The sequence below is a fragment of the Pteronotus mesoamericanus genome, unplaced genomic scaffold (genome assembly GCF_021234165.1).
Source record: "Pteronotus mesoamericanus isolate MK-2021 breed Mesoamerican mustached bat unplaced genomic scaffold, CSHL_Meso_final scaffold_31, whole genome shotgun sequence".
Taxonomy (NCBI): Eukaryota; Metazoa; Chordata; class Mammalia; order Chiroptera; family Mormoopidae; genus Pteronotus; species Pteronotus mesoamericanus.
Window position 1 is genome coordinate 13,053,277 of NW_026555312.1, and position 24,146 is coordinate 13,077,422.

The 24,146-nt window shown below is 38.6% G+C and overlaps 1 protein-coding gene across 1 annotated transcript in view; it reads right to left on the reverse strand.

The window, feature by feature from the left end:
- The window catches only part of CAP2 (cyclase associated actin cytoskeleton regulatory protein 2), a 131,875-nt gene extending 122,410 nt beyond the window's left edge, over window positions 1-9,465 (reverse strand). The window contains exon 1 of the mRNA XM_054591859.1: window positions 9,168-9,465. The gene's annotated coding sequence lies outside the window, so the exon portion shown is untranslated. The remainder of the gene's footprint in view (window positions 1-9,167) is intronic.
- Between the last annotated feature and the right edge of the window lie 14,681 nt (window positions 9,466-24,146).

Here is a 24,146-nt window from a genome sequence, read left to right on the forward strand (position 1 = left end):
TGAAAAATGAACTGACGTTGGAACCACCGCCCACAGAATGCAAGAGAGAACTGGGTTGACTGCTTGGTAAGACAAAAAACTCAGCACCTAAAAGAGATCCAGAGTCTCAACACAGTGCTCAAAATGTGAAGAACTCAACCTCAAAATGGTTGAATTGCAAGGGACTGGGGAAATGTTTTCAATTCTTAAAAAAAAAAAAGACAATAAACAACTCCAAGATGACACAGATGTTGAAATGATCAGATTTATAGGAGATATTTTAACTATGTTCCAGGAGATAAAGGTAAACACTCTTGAAATGAATGGAAAGACAGCAGTTCTCAGAAGAGACACAACTTATAAAAAAGAAACAAGTGAAAATTTTAGAACTGAAAAATATTGGGCTTGCCAGAAAATTTATTTGGTTATTCCCATAAGATGGCTCTAGTAGTGCTTAGTTATTTTTAATGTCATTCAAAACAATTTGTTAGGTTGTATTGTGACAGCTGTCATATCAGCGTGCATTAAAAAAACATCAAAATTGGTGAATTTTTGTGTAGCCATTATAATATTGAAGGCGGAAGAAACTATACAACATTTTCAGCATATTATGCTTTATTATTTCAAGAAAGGTAAAAGCACAACTGAAATCAAAAGAGATTTGTGCAGTGTATGGAGAAGGTACTGTGACTGATCGAATGTGTCAAAAGTGGTTTGTGAAGTTTCGTGCTGGAGATTTCTCACTGGACGATGCTCCATGGTCAGGTAGACCAGTTTAATTTTATAGTGATCAAACTGAGACATTAAATAAGAACAATCACCATTCTATGATGCAGGAGATAACCAACGTACTCAAAATAGCCAAATCAATAAAGTTATTGGTAACAATGAAAAATGTGTCTTTTATTTTACAGAAAAAAACCATATGGATTTTTTGGCCAACCCAATACAATAACAATAAAAAACGTATTGGATGAGCTCAGTGGCAGAACAGAGATGAGAAAGGGAAGTGTCAATGAACTTCATGATGGAAATACTACCTACTCTGAAGAACAGAGAAGAAAAAAAGCTCAACAACAACAAAATGAACAGAGCCTAAGGAACCCGTGGGACAATATTAAAAAAGCCTAACGTTATAGTATCATTGGAATTCCAAGCAAGGACAAAAACATTTAGGTAGAAAACATATTTGAAGAAATAATGGCCAAAAACTTCCCAAACATGGTGAAGGCTACATGTTTACAGATTCAATGACAGTGCTGTCCACCTAGTCATTAGGCACATATATGCATATACACATTAAACCTTCCAGTGAGTGCCTCCAAAGGAGAGAGCAAGAAAGATGAGTAAAGTGAAGATATAACTGCCTTACAAAAATAAATAAATAAATAAATAAATAAATAAATAAATAAAAATGTGGTGTGATATCATCTCCTCTTAAGAGGTGTCCCAAGTACCAAGGCCTTTACTTCTCAATGTCTCCCATAAATCTAGCAGAACAAGGAGTTATTACAACTATGTCAATCAATAAATTAGTTCCTCTACCAACACTATACTTGCAGAAAGTATTTAACACATTACTGACTCTTGATTTTGGCTCAGAAAACAGAGGCAGGATGAGCTACGAGAAGATTTTTAAATTTTTATTTGTATCTAAACTAAAAGAACTTTGTAAAATTCTTTTGCATTTTTAGATAGACATATAAAAACTTTCACCAAAATGGAAATAGTTGTGAAGAACGTAACTTCCAGCACTCTTTAAACACTGACATATAAAAGTGAAATTTGTATCATTCACTGAAATATGTCCACTGAAATTCATCACCATTCATTTCAAAGGAATACATAAACAGGTTGCTCTTTGCAAGTCATAAATTTTGCATAAGTAGATTTCCCCCTTGGACTTATATTTCCATTCTTTTTTCTTTATAAAAGCTTATCCCAGCTTTATGTATTTATGCTTTAATATCTTTTATTCATTATCCTATTGTACTTTTTTCTACATCAAAATATGTATATATACTTAATTTTAAATCCAATGGCTAAAAAATGCACTTTTGATTCTTACCATTGTAATTATTATTAGAAAGCAACTTATCAAAATAATACAAATATTATGAATGTTGACAAATAATTACCAAATGTAAATAAAAGGTAAATATTTATTGGTAACCCCCTCTTTTAAGCATTTTTATTTTTCAATTATTTCGTGCCTATGTGGATGAGTATTTATATTACTAGAATGAGTCAAAATTGAAAACCAATTTAATTCTCAATTTTTGTGTTTATCAATGAAAATGCTGAGGAGCTATTTACATAAACGAGGCAATGGGAATAGATGAGATTTTGTAATAGAAATGTTATTCAATTCTTTGAACTCCTTCTGAGTTATATAATAAACAACATGGTGATGAGATATTAAAATTTATTTTAATCATAAGTAGAAGAAAAAGTTGGGGAACACTGAAATTTAGTGAGTACCCTATCTATTCACCCATCTGGGTTATCTCAGCCATTCGTGATGGTCTTGGCCTAGGCAATTCACAGCTCCGTACACAAAGATGTTAACTTGCAGAAAACTTAGAGTGATGCAAGAAATTGTGCTTTGTGGGAATGCAAATAAATTTTATCATGTGGAAGTTCAATTGACTTCCCTCTCAACCTATGAAAAAAGTCAGCGTTACATCTATTAAGCAAACTCATTTCAGCATTCCTATCAGTGGTCCCCTTTGATTATAGACCTTTCTGGTTCTCTCCCTTTTTAATATTTAAAAATGTTCATTTTTTAATTTGTATGAGAGCCATGCTTCATCCTTTTCTAAATTTTTCTTTTAACATCAGTTTACAATTCATTAGATTACTTTTGTTCTTATTTTTTTAATCAGACATAGAAAGCATGTTCTGCAAAGTCTGGGAATTAGAATCATTGACATTCTTACCCTTAAAACTGATATTTTGAAATGTCCCCCTTTTTTGCACACCCCACGGCCCCCATCCCATTCCCTAGATTTTTACATCTTTGGACAATGCAATTTAATAAAATGGGTTAGAGACAGGCCTTTTAGTAAAGTGGACTAATAAGATAAGTTAGAGATAGGCCTTTCTTATGTAAAGTGAGAGGAAGGTAATCATAAAAAAGAAGGTGGAAGACACCTGTGTGCATGTATCTTTGGAAGTCTCTGCATGTAGTTAATGTACACAGTGTGAAAATTGCTGGCCTAAAGTAGGAAGCATAAAAATGAGTGTTGCCCCTCATTCTCGACTACCTAGACTCATTTCCATTAACAGTCTCCTTTTAAAGTTTTCTGTTACTGAGGAACTTGAATTAGGTGATTGTTCACCTTCAATTCAGAAGAGACACTGAAGGTAGAGGAGGCCTAAGGAAGGAGGAGGCCGTTAGAAGCAGGCTGGAATAAGGGAGGTGGACGCGGTCCCTGGAAGGAACTTTGACCGGCCAGAGGGTACCATGAGGGTGCCAAGACCCAAAGAAGATGGACATGGAGGAAAAATCAAAATTGTAACTTTAAAAATTTTGTCCAAATACCTGTGACTCTAGATTGTACCCCTGAAAATACCTAGCCGCGGTTCCTAATATGCCAGAAGATGGTGCCAGGAAAAAAGACTGTTCGTGTTTAACCTAATGCCAAGCAAACCAACTACATGGAGTTTTCCATCAGCCTACCTACTGGGCCAAATATCTGAGCTTCCTGCCACTGGAGAGAGGTGAACAGAAATACCATACCGTATTCCTTAGATGAAAAGACTGCCCTTGTATCACACAAGTCTCTTACCTACACATTCTGGGCAATACAGAGACTTCTAAAATCAGATTCCATAAAATGGAAACCCAAGTACATATCAGACTATAATCAGACTGAAATGTGCATTCATCACTGAGAAGCCTATTTTAGCTCATCCTGGAAATTACAATTCTGGTCCAACTGGACTGTTTCTTGTTGCCTTAGGGTAAAATAATCAATTTATCTCATAAGAATCCAGTGATTCCTCTCTGAATAAAATGAAATAGAAACAAGGTTGGACCTAATGATGACAACCACCTAAGCAGACCCTTTGAGACCTGTGTTCACAGCTTAGGTCATCTGCTGTTCTTAGGTCAGATCCTTCGCTGATACCCATCTTTGCATCCCATGTGATTCTCACCGTGCTTGGCACACAATAGTCATTCATCATGGGGGAATGAATAATCAAGGCATCCAAGAGTTTCTCAGGATTTCAATGTGGGCAGATGCAAAGTAACACAGGTTATTTTCTCATGAAACTGAGTACAAGTATAGGCATAAGGAAACCAATATTGTCTACGTACTACAAGGTCTGTCTTTGGTGTCTCCAGCATCTAGCTTCTCCAGGAACCATCCTCCTCTTCAGTACTGCCATTCAGACCACCTCACGGCTACTTTCAGTCTCTCGGGACCCTCCTGCTATTCTTTGTTATCCCTTTCTATCAAAACAAGAATAATTCTAGAGCAGACTTTCATATTGTAGAATGGCCCTTAAGTTCTGAGAAGCTGGGGCTCACAGGAACCTCAAGGTTACCTAATTCATCCATTCACCAGATAGGTGTAAAATTTAAAAAATTAAGGACCACAGCACCTTCTCCCTTGGCTAAGTGGTTAATGAGAAATCAAGATTATTAGATGCCTAATTAACTAAATAGGGCAGATAAAGGTGCCATCCGTAATAACTGAAAGTTCTTCTGGTTTTAGACAAGTTCCTATGTTTGTCCCTGTCTATATAAGGCTGTATATTGAAAGGAATACGATCCTACTGCATATTTTTTTCAGTAAAAGAAGCCACATTGTCTTCTAGTAGAAAAGGGGTTTCCTAAGTAGAAAAACAAAACACGATGGAATTCCTCTGGATATAAAAGCTCACGTAACAAAAAGACAAATACTGTATGGTTCCACTTATATGAGGTACCTAGAATAGGCAAACTCACAGACAGAAAATAGAATGGTGGTTACCACGGGCTGAGGAGAGAGGAGAATGGGAATTCATTGTTTAATGGGTACACAAGTTCAGTTAGGGATGACGAAAAAGTTCTGGAGAGGATGGTGCTGATTACCGCACAACTTCGTGAATGTATTCAATGCCTCTGAATCACACAATTTAAAATGGTTAAAATGGTAAATTTTGTTATGAATATTTTACCACAATAGAAAAGAAACTTTTAAAAAAAGAAATTTTAAAAAAATACCCCGTTATGGCCTATTTTGACCTGAGGGTGCTTCTCCCCTTCCTAAGTAAAGTGGAAACATCCTGAATAAACTGAAAATGCTCACAGCCTGAATCACGGCAGACCTAGAAAGTGTCCAGGGCTAAAATGCCAGATTTCCCACTGGCATGTTACCAGAATAACCAAACTAATCATGTTAGAAACACTGGAGTGCCCAGCAGGACGCCATACAAGGAAAATGTTAGTGAAGTTTAGTAACCACTTATGTACCTTGCTTAATGTTCTTTGATTTAATAAAGTTATCCTCTGTCTGATCCTAAACCCAGGCCATTTAAGGGGATGAAGATGCTCTTAGTGATTGGGTTAAGGAGTCTCGCTGTGAAATTCAGTTTTAAAGGTTTAGATTAGCATTTTTCCATACCTCTTAGGATATGAGAATATAGATACTACAGTTAGAATTTAAATAGAATGAGAAATCAGGCTCTCAGTTATAGTCACTTTGTCTTAGTTTGGAGGAGTGAATAAGCTGGGTAGGTACCATTTATCTATAAGTCAGAAGAAGAATCAACCTTCCTTTTTGGTCATTAAAATACATGGTATATTCACATTTACACGGAAGAACTCTTGCACATATGTGTCAAGACACATTTACAAAAAAGTTTTCAAATCACATTCCTTGTAATAGCAAAACATGGGACCCAACCCAAAAGCACATTAATAACAGAATGGGTAAATAAACTGTGGAACATTTAACAATACTACATATCTACATACAACAATATGGATAATTCTTAAAAATATAATATTGAGTTTTTAAAAGTGAGAATATTATATATGCCCTTTTTATAAATCAAAAATAAGCAAACCTAAACATATTGTTTAGGGATACACACATATGTCATACAACTGTTTTACAATAAGGGACCTGAGGAATGGCATAGGAGAAGCCCAAAAAAAAACATGCAACAGCACAGGTGACAATCTAGTTCCTTTTCCCCTCAGCCTTCTGTTTATTTGAACAGACTTACTGAGATATAAATCACATATGATAAAATTTACCCATTTGAAAATATACAGTTTAATGATATGTGCAACCATCACCACAGTCAATTTTAGAACAGTTTCATCAGCTCAAAAAGAAACTCTGTACCTTTTAACTAGAGCCCTCTGTTACCCCACCTCCCAACCCTAAGCAACTACGAATTGACTTTCTGTCTCTATAGATTTCCCTGTTCTGAACACCTTCAAATGAACAGGATTATACAATACATGGGTTTTTGTGACTAGATTCTTTCACTTGGAATAATGTTTTCAAGTTTCGTATACATGGTAGCATGTATTGTATGAACATACCACATTTTATTTATCAGTTGATGAACATTTGGGTTGTTTCTACCTTTTGGCTATTATGAATGGTGCTAGTATAAACATTTGTATATAGGATTTTGTGTGGACACATGCTTCCATTTCTCTTGGATATATGTACCTGGAAAGAAATTGTTTTATTATATGGTAACTCTGTTTAACCTTTAAGAAGCTGTCAGACTGCTTTCTATAGCAGTTGTACCATTTGATATTCCCACCAGCAGTGTATAAGAGTTCCAGTTCCTCCACATCCTCACCTACACTTGTGACTTTTTGAATGTAGCCATGCTAAAGGGTTCAATGTGGTATTTCACTGTGGTTTTGATGTGCACTTCACCAATGAACAAGGATGCTGAGCATCTTTGCATGTGCTTATTGGTCATTTCTTTGAAGAAATGTCCATTCATGTCCTTGGACCATTTTCATATTGGGTTATTTATCTTTTATTATTGAGTTGTAAGAGCCCTTTATGTATTTTGGATAAAAGTCCCTTATCAGATATGATTTTAAAATGTCTTCTTCGATTTTGTGTTACCTTTTTACAAATATCTAGTTCTTAAGCCCTAGTTTTTAGAACTGCGTGATAGGGTCACAGGAGGTCTTTTGAATGTAATGTTTATAGCTTACATAGCTGAGAATATTATTTTTATGTATAAAATATTAAATAATTAATGAATTAAAGACAAAACCTCATGCATAAAGGTGTCTGTCAGGTAATATTCAAGACAAAACAAAACACTGTAATGCCCCAAATAAGTTCATGCTACCTTTAAAGCCCTTTAACTTAACTCCTTGGTGTGAGTTAGGCACTAGGAGAATCTGGCTCCTTAGTCCTTTCAAAAGGTTCCTCTTCAAACTCTGTCACATGGTAGATGGGAGTAGCAAACTACTACGACTAGGACAAAACTCTTCTTTCCCTTCCCGGTTCTGTTTTCCTCCCTCCTCTCCCAAGCCATGAATGATTTTTATATTTTTAAAAGCCTGGGGGGAAAAGAAGAATATTTCATTACTGGTGAGCATTATATGAACTTCAAATTTCAGTGTCCATAAATAAAATGAAATGCAGCTATATCATTCCTTTATGTATTGCCTATGGCTGCTTTCAAGCTACATAGTATAATTGAGAATTATACTAAAGAGACCATGTGGCCAGCAAAGCCTACTATCACTCAGAAGGTAAGGAAAGCCTACTCTTACTCAAAAAGTTTGCCAAACTTTTTTCATTAACAAACTGACTAGCCAAGACCAACTTAAGAGTCACCTTCATGATTCTTCATAGTCATATTCTTTTTCTTTTAATAAGTATTTATATGACACCTTGATTCTAATAATATTAAGGATTTTTAGATTTGGGGTTTCATGAAATAGTCTTTCCTTGCAAATTATGCAATTTCAAGAAGTCATGATCCAGCTACACTCAAGCTAGTGAGTTAATTATTTTAACAAACTTTTATGCCTGCTCATCACATTCCCTGAGTCAAATACTATTTGGTGCTATAAAAATGACCAAAACCCATCCTTGCCCTCAAGAGGTTTGCAGTCTAATCAGACCCTAGTAACTATAAGAATAATTTCCTCAAAGAACAGCCCACTGTTGTATCTTACATTAAGTGGGCTTAAGTGTTTTACTCCATGATTCTAAGGCACGCTATTTAAATTAAAATAAATCTTTATTCGCAGTAAACAATTCTGGTAAACTAAGGTGCATGAGTCCCATAGGCTCCTGCTTTCCCATGACTCTAGAACCACAGGTTCTTGATCTTTTTGCTACGTGTTCATCTCCGCTTTGTACTTTTGGCTCTGATTCTAGCTCAATATCCTAAATGCAGTCACCCATATTTACTCATTGTAAATAATGCATTAATTCAAATATTGCTAAAACTTGCAGCCTATATATGGTGACAATAAAGGAAAGGTCATCAGCAAATGTGATTACCAGCCCCAAAAGTGAGAAGAGCGCCTCTGCTTCCATGAACAACCTTTTATCCAAAGCGATCAGAGACCCAACCGTGAGGTGCCCCTTTCCAAGCTGTCCCTCAATGCCTCAGTTGCCTTTGCTTTTTTTTTTTTACAGTGACTCATTGCCTCAAGTCAGGTTCTGCAGAGAAGCCAGGTTCGGTTTTTTTCCCAGCACTTTCCGATCCAAAGTGGCTGTAGTCAGATCCAGTCCAAAGACAGCCTCCTACCGTCCCCCACGCTTACCCGCATGAGGCTCAGAACCCCGCGGGCGCACACCCGCAAAGTTTGACAAGCCAAGCGCCGCCGCCGGCCCAGTCGCCAGCCAGCTCCCTGTCCGCACCCGCCTTCAGAGAAGCCCGGGGCGCCTAGAGCAGGGGGCGCCCGCGGGGGCAGGGCGCTCTGCTACGTGGACCCAGCTGGGGCGGCCGCTCGCGCCCGCACCCGCGCGCAGGGGCCTCAAGCATCAGGCCCCGGCTCCCGCCCGCGTCCCCGCCCCAGGTCCCGGGCGTCCTGCCCCCACCGGCGCCCGCACAGCCTTTCTTTCTCCCGCTCCGCTGCAGCGTCCCGGCCCCTCTACATCCCACCCATTCAGCGCAACTTCCGAGCGCCGGCCCACACCTGCACCCAGGGCCCTGCTCTCCGTCGCCGGGCCCATCCGCTCCGGGATTACCTGCTTGGACGTCCTGGGGTCTTGTCCTCCGCGATGCAAATCCGTGTTCCGTCACTCGCAACCTCCTCCCGCTACCCCTCCTCCCCTCCTCCTCCTCCCCCGTGAATGGGAGTCGGTGTCAGTCACGCTGCTCCTGGGGAGAGTCGCCGGCAGCTTCCGGGAGCTCCAAATACAGACACGCCAAGGGGGAGAGAGAGGGAGAGCAAAGCTACGCGGGTGGAGAGTGGAAATAAAGGGGAGCAGAGAGGAGAGGGGGATGGAGGGAAGGAGAGGCAGATGGGCCGTGGGAGAAAAGAGAGGGAGTGGGGAAACAAGAGGAAGGGAAAGAGCCTGCCTAGCTCCAGGCTGTGAAAGCAATGAAGTCATCGCATCAGGCAGCGTGGCAAAGAAGCCTGGAAAGACCCAGGAAGCTCTGGCTGAACAAGCCGCAGACAGATTGGACCTCAAAAGACTTGTGCAGAGAAATAATGGGTTTTTAGGAAGGAAGAGGCAGACCTGCATGTCCGGCAACCCCAGTCCCTAGATAAAGACCCTGACAGGAGAGGGAGCGAACATCTAACGCTTTAGCAGGGCGTCAAGTTCAGATGCACTCAAACCTTGAAACAACAGTTTTAAATGTGTTTTTAAATGCATTTTACATATAACATCTTTAAAAGAAAAAAAATGTGCCTGATTATTTTAAAACAAATGTACCCCAAACCAATCTACTTTTTAAGTGTGTATTTGTGGCCATTGTCCCACTATGTATTGATTATAATTACAAAATTGTGAGGCTTTTTACTTTTTTGTTTGAAATATTAGAAGGAAAGTATTGATTTTTCAATTTTCATCAGTTTATTTCAATCTGCAAAAGTGGACTTGAAGTTCTTTGTTGAATGAATTCCAGGAAAACAATTACAGATAAGAGAAAAGGGGGGGGGCAGTGTTTGATATTTTTAAAACGAAATTTCCAAACAAACACAAAGATGAGTATCTAAAAAGCCAATATTCTGTGCTGATGATAAAACTGCATCTTATTTAGTTCTGTGCATTACAAGAGCTTATTCTGACCCCGTAAGTCACAACTTAAATGAAAGCCACTCCCATTTCATATTGCTCTTGGCTAACAGTGGTGATGAGGAGGTCCTCTTTGCTCCCCTTTGTCTAGAAAGAAGGAAAACAAAATGACACAAACTTGAGAAATAAAGGTATATACTGCATATATCCAGAATCAGTGCTATCCTTATTATGCACATGCCTTGCATTTGGTAGGTATTCAATACATTGATACAGAAGAATGAATGAATGAATGAATGAATGAATGAAGTGTTACGCGTTTAGAACATTTATGTTTCAAGAATATAAAAAATAATATATCCATAGGACCAATTTGTGCAGGGTCACAGGAAACTTCCAAATGTCCAGTCTAATATGATTTTTTTCCTTAGCTTTAACTTCAACAAAAATTAATAAAGCATTTCCTTTAGCTAAGTATATTTTGGATTGGAGTGTAAAGTATTATGGAGTATAAAGGTGAATGAGGTAAAAATCCTGCCCTTCGGGCTATAATATAGTAGGAAGATAAAGAGAGTATAAAAATAACCACAGTATAAGGAAGACAGGGGGAAAAAATAATGTCCTAAGAGAAATGTGAACAAAGTTCTGTGGCTGTGCTTTGAAAGAGGCAGGTTGCTTCTAGTATCAGAGATCAGAGAATGTATCCTGGGGAAGTGCAAGCTGAGCCTTCAAGCAGAAATAAAACCATAAGGGTGGATAGTGGGGGAAGAATATGCAAGATGAAAGGAGCAGCAGGGACAAAAATGGGATAGGTGACAAAGGATGGATATGTATGAAGGACAGTCAATGAGCTTAGCTGGGATGGAGAGTTATGGGACCAGGTCTGAGAAGGAAGGATAGGTGTTTGAAGCCTAAGGGCCAGGTAGTGGGGGACTACTGACAGTTTTGGAGCAAAATCATGATAATAGTTAATTTGGTGATTCTATCCAAGATTGGAAAGAGATAGGAGGCAAAAAAAAAAAAAATCCCCTAAATCTTTCAGTTTTCCTTGAGATTCCACCCCAAACCCGCCTTTCTCCTTAGCAGATTGTCTCATCTGCTGTACAGGATCTGCTGCCATGTTCACATCCATGCATTCAACTTTTCTCAAAACTTCTCCTACCTTAAAACTTCTCTCCTCTGCGCCTTAAATTTCATTTGAATTGATTTCCCCTTCCTAGCCAAACCCAACAATATTCTTATCTCATTCCACGCTGGGCCCCTACTCTTGCACCTGAGCCTCCTTCTCTCCACTGATTTTGTCCCCCTGGATTATCTCGAAATAGCAACCAGCCAGGGCTGTACCAAGAGCTGATCATATGGTAGACACGTGGAAACGAGGGACTTGGCATTGGAATGGTTCTACCGTTCTTCTGTCTTTCATTATATAGCGTAAAACTTTTAAACTATTTTATGTGAAGGGGTTTTGCTAGAATCTTGACAGAAAGTAGGTGACTCAGGACCTAAAAATTCATAGTCCATAAAGCTTATACATGTATCAGCGGGAACCCAGGCTTTCATGATCGCTGTCCAGATTCTGCTCCTGAGGTCCAAGTGCACCTGTGTATAGTTTGACATGCAGGAGGTTAACCACCTCTGTATTGGCTTGTTCCCCCAACAGCGTGTATTGCGTAGGAAGCAATGAACCCAAATATACCCTCTTTCCTATGCATGTTCCCAATGAAGTACGAAGAGAGAGTGGGTTGCTGGATTTCAGGTTGTGTCCTAAATGCTGTGCCCCAGGTCTCTGTGAAGCCTGCTCTACCCACATGGTTGCTGAGACAACCGATATCAGATTCTTGCCCCTGTGCTGTCTTACCTTAGCCCTCTTTACCATATTGGTATGATCTCTCACTGACCAATGGAAAACACCCGGGGAACATAATGTTCTTTTGGGGGGCTTTTCCCTGACCCTGAGAAAGAAGGGGTAATGATGGCATGCCTTCACAAACATGCGTTCTCAGGAGTCAGAAGATTTCGAAAGCCTGCTCCCAGTGTGCCATGGGAGTTTGTGTTTTATTTTAATGACTGTCAAGTGGAAAGTTATCAATGGCAATGGTACCAGTGATTGAGCCACACATGGTAGGTGCTAAGAATGCAGTACTCTCAGCAAACAAACTCACAACCATAGCTAAGACTTAATGAACACTTACCATGTGCCAAACTCTTTTCTAAGCATTTTATATGTATTAACTCACCAGCCTTATGACATGGGTACTGTTCTTATCTTCACTCCATAAATCAGGAAATAGGCGTAGAGAGGGTTAGCCATTTGCTCAAGATCACAAAGCAACATTGGTAGTGGGATTTTGGCTTGATTTTGTGCACTTAACCCCTACACTTTGTAGAGCAAAGAAAAACAAATAAGAATGGCTATAAAGCTACTAGTCAAAATCACAAATACCTTAGACTAGATGTCTAAACAGTTGTGATAGGATTGATGTTTATGCATCACCAGGAATACCTAGGAATAAAACTGATATCCTGCTTCCATTGAGCTGATATAATAGGAATAAATAAGCTTGACTAAAGAATGTGATAGAACTTTACAGTATTGTACTTCAGAGTTCAGTGAATGGGTCAGATGAGTAATACTATCTTGAGTTTATAAGATATAGACACAGATATATAAGTTAAATGTGCCCCATCTCTGTAATACAAACTCCTTTGGCAGGGGTAACCCTGAGCCACTGGTTGCTTTGGGCAGATGAATTCTTTACATTCTTTCTTCTCAAAGAGGAAACCAGTGTAGCTCATCTCCTGCATCTTGACCCTTCTCCTCTCTCCATTGCAGCCTTGGAACCTTGTGTCAGAGGAGTCAAAGGCCCTGAAAACAAGTTTAAAATATCCCAAACTTTAACCATGCAAAGCCATGAGTAAGGATTTCTATCTTATTTATTTCCATATGTCCTGACCTAGAATCTATAAGAGAGAGAACAGTTTGATGGCTCTGCTCTGTGGTCTGATTTTCCCCGATACATTATACTGAGCTTCCACTTAACAGCAACAAGTATGGCAGAGCTGACTGCATCACACCACCTCTGCAGCTCCAGCTCTGTGGCCCACCTCCCCAGCCCCCCTCCCACCAGCACCCCTGGCTTTCTTTGCCTGTCTCTTGCTCTTCCATATGTAGTTCTAGAACATGGGAACAAATTGGAGGTAGCAGCACTGAGCCCTCTTTTTTTTTTCAATGTGAGGATCCCTGGTCATTACTTTGATGGCTCTATCCACCCACAAATGGTGTGGGGGAGGGGAAGGGATGAGCACAAGTTGAGTGGATCGACTATAAATAGATGAAAGGGAAGGTAAACACCAGTTTCCCCAGTCCTACAGAGACTAAAAATGACACTGTATTTGCTCAGGGAACAGATATGCTTAACCTGGGATCCCTAAACAAGCTTCAGGAATCTGTGAATTCTGTGAATTCTATAGGATGGGGCAAAAGGAGATTTACAGTTGTGAGTATGTGAAACACAATTTATTCTTGTATTATTATTTATTAATCCTTGTATTATTTTCCATATGAATAACTGTAAACCTCCTTTTGTCCCACCCTGTATGTAATGTTTTAGGTTTTGTACATTTATTTGAGAAAAAAGTCCACAGCTTTTATGATATTTTTTCAGTCATCTATGTCTAAAAATTGATTGATATCAATGATTTATAGAAGTGCAAAACAGAGAAAAGTGGTTCCTGCCTGAGCCCCTCCGCAAAGCCAGCATCCCAGCCTCAGCTGAGCACAGGCGCTGGTTCTCCAGAGCAGAGGCGCAAACAGCCTCGCTCAGCAGAATCATCCGGACAGATCGTGTTTGGTGTGTTTAACTTTCAGGGGTATCTTCTTCTTTTAAAGGGTGTCTTGTGATGGCCATGCCTTAACTCACAGGGATAACTCACTAATCTAGGCACTGAGGTGGACGTGTGGCCAGGTTCAGAGGCATTCGAGAAAGTGAAGGGGGCTGGCGGACACCGCTCAACCCACAGGGCATGTCCCTAATAACCCACTGTGTGGAGAAGGTCATCCCCGCATAGCAATGGATAAGATCACTGGTCCTTAACCTAAGGTTACTTTTTATATTCCACTGACTTGTTGGAGCTATCCCTAAACACTCTAGTCCTTCCTTCATTGAATATCTTTGAAATTTAGTTTTGTTAAAATGAACATAAATTACTCTCAATTTTTTCGTTTTGTTTTTCAAGTCTCCCTTGTCTATATTTAAGTGCCTAAAAGCAGGACCATTCATGTCTCAAATTTATTTTATATTGTTGTGCCATGTTGATGAAAGAGTGCCCAGAATCTGTTCTTGGCACATATTGACAAATTACCTCCATTCATCAGTTAAATAGGTGTGCTTGTGTTGGACACACCTACACAGCTGTACACAGTGGCTCTAACCAAGAACAATGCATGACATGCAGCCAGTGGTCAGTAAACAGTTTCGTTGGTGTGTTTACTGAAACAAATCCAGATTTAAAGTCAGAGCTCAGAGAAATAGACAAGTTTGCCCAAAATCATTCAGAAAAATCAAACTATTACCACAGTGTTTAATATATATATATATTTTCAGATTCCAATTTTGGGAATGGAATAAGATAATGGCTTTAAAAACAGCCAATAAGAGAATTATTATTTTCTAATAAAAGAAAAGTCAGAGTCAAATGTTTAGATACAGCTTAAAGAAGAGGGATTATCTAAGAAAATTTAAGAAACCAAGAGGTCAATTTGAACCTATAATGAGTATAGGAAAAAAATGCAATATGGTATTTAACTCTTTTAATATGAGTTTAAAGGAGACTTGAGAACGTGATATTGCCTGAGACCAGTGGTTCGGCAAGAGTTAATTAGTAAGAAGCACAAGCTTATATATTTTTCATTTTACTGTAGTATCTTAAAATAATGGAAATATAGAACAGATAAAAATAAGTATATTATCTATTTCTTTCCATATCTTCTTCTATGTCATATACTTTGTATTTTCAGGTTAAAAGTGAAACTATAATATATAGCTAAAAAGAAGATTTAGATTTCAGGTTTTAAAATAGAATTATGTTTATTAAATGTCATACTCCTTTTCTCATTTAATCATGCAGACATATGGGCTTATACTAGTGCTATAAGCTGGGGAGCTAATTAATGATGACGATGAAAGAAAAACTGAGGGATGTAAAGAGGTTTACCTAGAACTTAGCCAGTATTAACAGCCCCCTTTCAAGTGGCAGAAATGCTAAAATATCCATCCACCTGGCACACAGATGGCTCTCAGTTGAACTGAGTTGAACTGGTTGAACTGAATATTGTGATAAATAACACTCAGGAAACAATCTGGAAAATATACATTACCTAGAAGAAGCTTTCATTGTTCAAAATATTTTAAAGCAATAACTATAATAATCAGTGGTCTATTATGAATTTAATATTATATATATGTATTATATACTTAACATATATTAAATACAGAGTATGGTTAATTTATATAAAGTAAAGAGTGGCTGACCTGCAAATTCCTGGGATTTTTAAGACAGAAAGTGGAAAATTCCAAAACAGTAACTCCTTCCAATTAGATATATTCCCAGTCAGGGCACCTGAAAACTTTTTATAATGAACAGCTCCAGGTATTCAAGTTTCTGCATGTTTTAGTTCAACAGTCCTCAACTAAACAGGAAGGATTAGCTTCAAATAATTTTCTTGGCTAAATCTCATACTTGGAAAATAATATTCTATTGAGTTTTATGGAGTCCTCACTTTTCTGGAAAAAATGCAATCTGGATTCAGTATTTTGTAATGACCCTTAAAAAGAAGCAAAACAAAACAATAAGGCTCTTTTTAAAACTTAGTCTTTATTTTTGACACCTCAAGAGCTTTGTTGATATGATCCAGTTGTTTTTCATCAAATGGAGGGGAGAGAATCATGAGTTATTTAGGTGTCATGAGCCATCTTACCCAACTCTGGTCAGAGCAGTGAGCATTTGTCTCCTCCTTTTCTCCCCTACACTTCCCATCCTAGATTATCTCCATCATCTTGTGACTAAAGGAGAAAATAACTCCGCAGCTGTCAGTGGCTTTCTCAGCTGCCAACAAAGAACTTGGTCATGCAGGGGGAAGTTCTTGAATTCAGGAGAGTTTACATGCACCCTTTCGAATCCAGGCTTCTGCTGGTAGTAGTGGGGATAGCGTACCTCTGTCTGCACCCACCAGAGCTCCCTGAAGAATACCTGAAGCTACAGTAGACTCGGCATTTTTGTTATTCTTTTAGCTTCTGCATTATTGGTCTTTGGAATGAACTCTCACGTGGGACTAGACCATCAGCAGCTGGGTTTCATGGATAACAGAAAAAGCATGGCTTGTTCATTTTATGCCATATCAGAAATTCTCTGGGTCCTACTGAATCTGTTAATAGTGGGCTGGCTGTGGGAGGAAGGGAGCAGCTCTGACGGAGGAGCTGGGGTCTTCCTCAGCAGTGGCTCTTTTCCCAGGCTTCTACTTTTGAGGGATCAATAAGGGCTGGAAGCTGGAGAGACTGTAGGCACAGTGACTGAAAGGAGAAAGACAAGGATACCCATGGATCCATCTGGCAGTGCATGGTGGAGGGGGACCCTGGAAGAGGCAGCAGGAAAGATGTGGGGCACTTTATAGGGCTCAGAGGACAGACAGAGCCAGAGCCAGAGCCAGCCTGCCATTCCAGGACCGGTGAGAAACCTGGCTGGTTGGGGTGGGTGTGCTTGGGCGAGGGGTCGGGGTGCAAGGAAGACGGGTGTGGCTGGGAGGGGTTCTGGGACCAGGGCCGGGCTGGAATAAACAGTTTCAAGTCCACAGTCTATGACCATGTGGCAGGTCTCATTTAACACGGAACATAGTCTGGAATCTCAATTGAAAGAGCCTAAAGAGGCTACATATTTGATTTCATGTTTTAAGAGTAATAAAAACATGAATGGATAAAATTCTGCATTTTTGAAACTTTAATAAGTACCTAACTATACTTTGATGGATTTCCCTCGTTGTGAGAAAACAGAAGTAGATGAAATAATATCAATGTAACCCCTGCAAATGCTTGTGGGGAGAGAGCTTTCAACAGGAAGGAGGAGAATTCTACAGCCCAGAATGGGGTGTAGTTCACAGGGCTGCACAAAAGTTTTACAGTTGTTTGTATGGAAAACAATATAATAATTAATAAATGATAATACAAGAATAAAATCTGTGTGTTGCATACTCACAGCTATAAACTTATTTTTGTCCTACCTTTTATATTTCCAGATTCTGACATGAAGAAGGAGGAGGACGAGGAAGAAGAGGAATAATAATATTGGGAGCTTAAATCTTAAGTTTATTAGGGAAAATAAGGGATTAATTTCTTCTTACAGATATAGCAATGAAAATTCATTCTTCATTCAACAGAACTTGATCTTCAGACAAGTCTTGTATGATTTACTATGATTTCATCAAAACTATCAAAGAGACATGTAAGCCAGGCTGCCCACATTTTTTTCAAAAAAATTACAGAAAAGCCTGAATAACTGTACGGTGCTATTCAAACATGTTTGATTGTTGATAACCCTTCTAAAATTATTATACACTTGAACTTTCAAAATTTATGTGTTATGTACACTTATTTAGGAGATGATTCAACTACAGAATGAAGCTCTTTTAGCATAGTGAAAACCCTTAAGTTTTGTAACTCAGAACAGATTCTTGTGCCTGATTTTTCCTGTATTCAGGATTTTGCATAAAGTCTGATGTGGTCATTAATAAATATTCCAATGAAAATCAACTGTAGTAATAACTCTCTTGTAATCTAAAAATAATTGTCAGGAAGTAGCTGTCTTACTGAAATGTTTATTTATCATCTCCTTGATCACGTGTAACCAGAAACTGAATGAAAAAACTTCCTAAGAACAGCAACTTCATAAGCCTTTTATTTATTTTGATCTGATTCTAAATACTCATTAAAGATTTTTGCCCTTGTACCCATCCAAAGACAGACAACAGACTGCAAATTGGAGCAAATGTTGACACAGATTTGCATTTTCCAGGATTCTTCAAGGCACAAGTAAGAGCTCCACGGCCTCCCACAGAGTAGCCAAAAATAGCCAATTTTCCATGGTCCACTGGAAAATTGGCATACATCAGTAAGGGAACCTTATTCATTATATAAGAGGCCATTCTGTAGGTAGGTTTTCAAGTATCCACATAAAATCCAGTGCCCAAAGTCCCAGATCTTGTCTTTGCCTGGTATCTGGAGCAATGGTGACCAGGCTGTCTTCTGAACCCACTAGATAAAGGCGAACTCATTGTAGCATTTGTTCTGTGTATTTCAAGTCTTGCAGGGGGCATAGTTCAATAATGTTCCCATGTTCTGGCTTCGGAAGTAAGAACACGGCAAATTCCATTTTGCACGTTATTTCAAAATTGTCATGTTGAAACATCTTTAGCAACCCTCTAGAGAGCAGTGCTGTCCAAAAGAACTTCTGGGGGTGATGAGGGTGTTTACTTAAATTTGCTTTGAAAAGTTCGGGTGCATTCTCCCCACCCCCACCCCTGCTTCATCTCCCAGAGCAAAAGCCTCCACCACCACTGCCAATAATCATCTTCTTTAACAGTTACCCTTTGGTGAGGACAGGAAAATTAAATAGCAACCCGTGGAAGAATGACAACGAAACCAATTTCTAGCAAGTTCTCTAGAGTTGCTCTGTCCAATATTGTAGTCACTAGACATGTATGGCTATAATCATTTAAATTTAATATATTAATTAATTACAACAAAATTAGCTGAACAATTTAGTTCCTCACTAGATACATTTCAAGTGCTCAATAGCCACATGTGCCAGGGGTGACTGCTTTGGAAATTCAGTAGGTTGTATGAGGAAAAGGGTTGAGAGGAGAAAGAGGTTCTATCCCTTAAACGGCCCATTTCTGACACACTTTCCTCATCATCATCACCATCATCTATTGCTTCTAAGTTTTAGAGACCATAGCCTGTAGTTGAAAATCAGCATGTCTTCTTATGTAATATATTTATATGATAATGAGGTCAAACACTTTTCAGATATTGCTAATGTTCAACTTTTTAAAAAGTATACTTTATTGACTATGCTATTATAGTTGTTCCATATTTTACCCTTTGCCCCTCTCTGCTCAGTACCCACCTTCCTTCCAGCAATACCCCTGCCTTAGTTCATGTCCATGGGTCATGCACATAAGTCCTTTGGCTTGTCCATTTCCAATACCATTCTTAATATCCCTTTGTCTATTTTGTGTCAACCAATTATTCTTCTTAATCTCTATAGCTTTTCCCCCATTCTCTCCCTTCCCCCTCCCTGCTGATAACCCTCCATGTGATCTCCATTTCTATGACTCTGTTCCTGTTCTAGCTGTTTGCTTAGTTTGTTTTTCCATTTTTGTTTTTTCTTTCTTAGAGTCAGTTGTTGATAGTTGTAAGTTTGTTGTCATTTTACTATTCATAGTTTTGATCTTCTTTTTCTTAGATAATTCCCATTAACATTTCATATAATAAGGGCTCAGTGATGATGAACTCCATTAGTTTTACCTTGTTTGGGAAGCCTTTATCTGCCTTTCAATTCTAAGTGATAGTTTTGCTGGGTAGAGTAATCTTGGCTGTAGGTTCTTGCTTTCATCACTTTGAGTACTTCTTGCCAGCAAAGTTTCTTTTGAGAAATGAGTTGACTGGCTTATGGGAACTGATTGGTAGGTAATTCTCTGCTTTAAAATTCTCTCTTTATCTTTAACATTTGGCATTTTAATTATGATGTGTCTTGGTGTGGCCCTCTTTGGGTCCAACTTGTTTAGGACTCTTTGTGCTTCCCGGACTTGTATGTCTATTTCCTTCACCAACTTAGGGAGGTTTTCTTTCATTATTTTTGCAAGTAAGTTTTCAGTATCTTGCTCTTCCTCTTCTTTTTCTGGCAACCCTGATTTGGATGTTGGCACTTTTGGAGATGTCCCAGAGTCTTCTTATTTTCTCTTCAGCTTTTTGAATCCTTGTTTTTTCATTCTGTACAGGTTGACTATTTTTTTCTTCCTTATATTCCAAATTGTTGATTTGAACCCCAGCTTCCTTCCCTTCACTGTTGGTTCTCTGTGGATTTTTCTTTATTTCATTTAGTGTAGCCTTCATTTCTTCCCTTATGTGTTTGCTGTACTCAATGAGATCTCTAAGCACCTTCATCACCAGTGTTTCGAATTCTGCATCTGATAGGTTGGCTATCTCCATTTTGCTTAGTCCTTTTTCTGGAATTTTGATCTGTTCTTTCATTTGGGCCATATTTCTTTGTCTCCTCAATTTTACAGCCTCCCGATGTTTGCTTCTGTGCATTGGGTAGAGTTGCTTTGGCTCCATCTTGGCACACCTGTTACATTGTAAGGGGCGGAGCCTTAGGTATTGTCCAGGGTGGGGCAACCACTTTGCTACTTTGTGCGGAAGGGGTCTGAGAGGGAACATTGCTTCTTGCTTGGCTCTTGCCCCGTTTCCAGTTACTTCTCACACTTCCTGTATGTGACTGGTGCCCTTCTAGCTGTTGTCCTGGTGCTGAATCCAGGAGTGGGTGGGTTTACATACCTTCTAGGGCCATGTAGGTCCTTCAAATGAACTCTCCTGAGAGATCAGCAGTTTCTGCTGCCACAAACCTCACTGGTTTTTATAACCAGAAGTTATGGAGCTTTATTTTCCTGGTGCTGGAACCTTGGGCTGTATAGTCTGGCATGGGGCTGGGATGGGTTGTTCCCCTGTGTCCCTCCTGGTTTTTATCTACCACACATGAATGTGGGACTGTCCAATCCAATGGCTGCCATTGCTGCTGCCTTGTTCTCACCACCACACCATACTCTCTTCACCCCGGCTCCTTGTCGCTGCTCTTCCTGACCGTCTGGATGAATATTTCTTCTTTAAATCCTTGGCTGTTGGACTTTCATGCAGTTCTATTTTCTGGCAGTTCTCATTATATTTTGTTTTGAGATTAATTGTGATTCTTCTTATGGTTGTGCGAGGAGGTGAAGTGTGTCTACCTATGCCTCCGTCTTGGCTGGAATTCCTAATGTTCAACTTTTTTAGCAGCTTTATTGATAGATAATTGACATAAAAATAAATTACACCTGTTTAAATTGCATAGTTTGTTAAGGTTTGGCATCTATATACATCTAAGAAACCATCACTACAACCAAGATAATAAGAGTATCGGTCACTGCCAAGAGTTTTTGCTTCCTTTTTTGTAATCCTTCTCTCTTGCCTCTCCATGCCCCTCCTGCCACTCCCAGGCACCCATGCATCTGCATTTGGTTATTACTGAATAGTTTCCAATTTCTAGAATTTTATATAAGTGGAATCAAACAGCTTGTTTTCTTTTTCATCAGGCTTTTCTTTTTCACTCAGTATAATTATTTTGAGATTCACCCATACTTTTTTTGTTGTTATTTTCATTAAGTAGTATTCCATTTTATGGATATCCTTCAATTTGTTTATCTATCCATATGCTGAAGTATGATTGGACAGCCTAAGGTTATACAAATAAAGACACAGTGAACATTTGTGTATAAGTCTTTGTATGAGCATGTGCTTTAGTTTCTGTCAGGTAAATATGTAGGAATGGACTGATTAGGTCATATGGTACAAGTATTTTGAAAATTTTAGGGACATAGTCAAAATGCTTTCCAAATTGGTCGTAACATTTTATATTCCCACCGGCAGTGTATGACAGTTCCAGTTGTTCTGAGTCCTCATCAGCACTTGGTATGTTCAGTCTTTCCAATTTTAGACATTCTGATCTCTAATAAAAACTCCCACTGATCCCCATCTAAGCTTTTATTTTTTCATCTGACAAGCATGTTTGAGAATATGACATTGATTTCTTGTTATTTTTTAAATTAAATCGCCAAAATTATAGGTTATTGATTTTTTGTAAATATATGAAAAAACATCAATTTTTACTTTATAATAAGGTCTGAACCATGGGAAAAAAAGAAAGGATAGAAGAGAGATCTTTTTATAGGTCTAGATGCAACTTTCTTTAAAACCTGGATTACCTTATAGTGGATAATCTACTATTTTTGTATTTTGCATATGAAACCCTATTAAAGGGTTAATAAAACAAAGAGATGGTTTTATATAAAGTAAAAAATAACTAAAAAATTTAAATAACCTTACTTTTAACAAAATTTAAATAGTACATAACTAAGAGTAGAAGGTAATTGTAAAAGTCTCCTGCCCACTCAGCTACTTCAAATTTTCATTGTGTCACTGTGTACAGTCATGATGAAGAGATGTGTGTATTTATCAAAAATGTCTTTTTTTATTTTTTTAAAAATTGTTCAAATACATTTGTCTCCATTTACCCACCACTACTTTCCCCTGACCCTTCTACCCACCTTGGCTCTGTCCATGTGTCCTTCATACATTTTCCTTGATTTGACCCTTCCCCTTCCTTTCCTTGCTACCCCCCTCCTTCCTTCCCTCTCACCTGTTGGTTTCTTTTTTTCTTTCAGTGTTGCTGGCTATATTTTCCTTGCTTGTTTGTCTTGTTGATTAGGTTCCACTTATAGGGGAGATCATATGGTATTTGTCTTTCACTCCCTGGCTTATTTCAAGTAGCATAATACTCTCCATTCCCATCCATGCTGTCCCGAAGGGTAGTAGCTCTTTCTTTCTTTCTGCTGTGTAGTATTCCATTGTGTAAATGTACCATAGTTTTGTTCCACTCATTTACTAATGGACACTTAGGTTGCTTCCAGTACTTGGCTATTGTAAATTGTGCTGCTATGAACATCGGGGTGCATAGGTTCTTTTGAATTGGTATTTTGGGATTCTTAGGGTACAGTCCCAGCACTGGAATTGCTAGGTCAAAAGGCAGTTCCATTTTTAGCTTTCTGGGGAAATTCCAGACTGTTTTCCAGAGTGGCTGCAGGCTGCACCAGTCTGCATTCCCATCAACAGTGTACTAAGGTTCCCTTTTCTCTATAACCTCACCAGCACCCGTTGTTTGTTGATTTGTTTATGATGGCCTTTCTGACTGGTGTGAAATGATATCTCATTGTGGTTTTAATTTGCATTTCTCTGATGGCTAGTGATGCTGAGCATCCTTTCATATGTCTCTGGGCCCTGTCTATATCCTTCTTGGAGAAGTGTCTGTTCAGGTCCTTTGCCCATTTTTTAATTGGATTGTCTGTCTTCCTGGAGTGGAGTCATGTGAGTTCTTTATATATTTTGGAGATCAAATCCCTGTCCAAAGGTATCATTGGCAAATATATTTTCCCATACGGTTGCCTCCCTTTTCATTTTGCTGATGTTTTCTTCAGCCATGCAATTTGTTTATTCTTTCCTTTATGTCCCTTGCTTTAGGGAACATATCGGTGAAAATATTACTGTGTGGGATATCTGAGAGTTCCCTGCCTATGTTCTCCTTTAGGACTTTTATGGTGTTGCTACTTATATTTAATTCTTTTATCCATCTTGAGTTTATTTTTGTGTATGGTGTCAGTTGGTGGTCGAATTTCAAATATCTTTAAATAAAATAAGCACAGTTAAAGATGTTCAATGTCAATCATAAGGAAATATAAATTAAAATTATAATGATATGATCCTTTAAAATGACTAAAATAATAAAAAGAAAAACCTGACAATACCAAGTACTAACAAAGATGAGAAGCAACTAGAAACCCCATATATTGGTGGTGGGAAAACAAAATGGCACCGTTATTTTAGAAAAAAAGTCTGGCAGTTTCTTAAAGTTAAACATAAACTTACAATATGACCCGTCAATCCTACTCTCAGGTAACAAAGCTCATATTTATATAAACCTATACACGAGTGTTTATTGTGGCTTCATTCATAATTGCTAAAATCTGGAAACAACCCAAACATTCCCTCAATTGGAAAATGGATAAATAGACTGTGGTCTAACTGTATAATGAAATCCTACTGAGCAACAAAAAGAAATGAACTA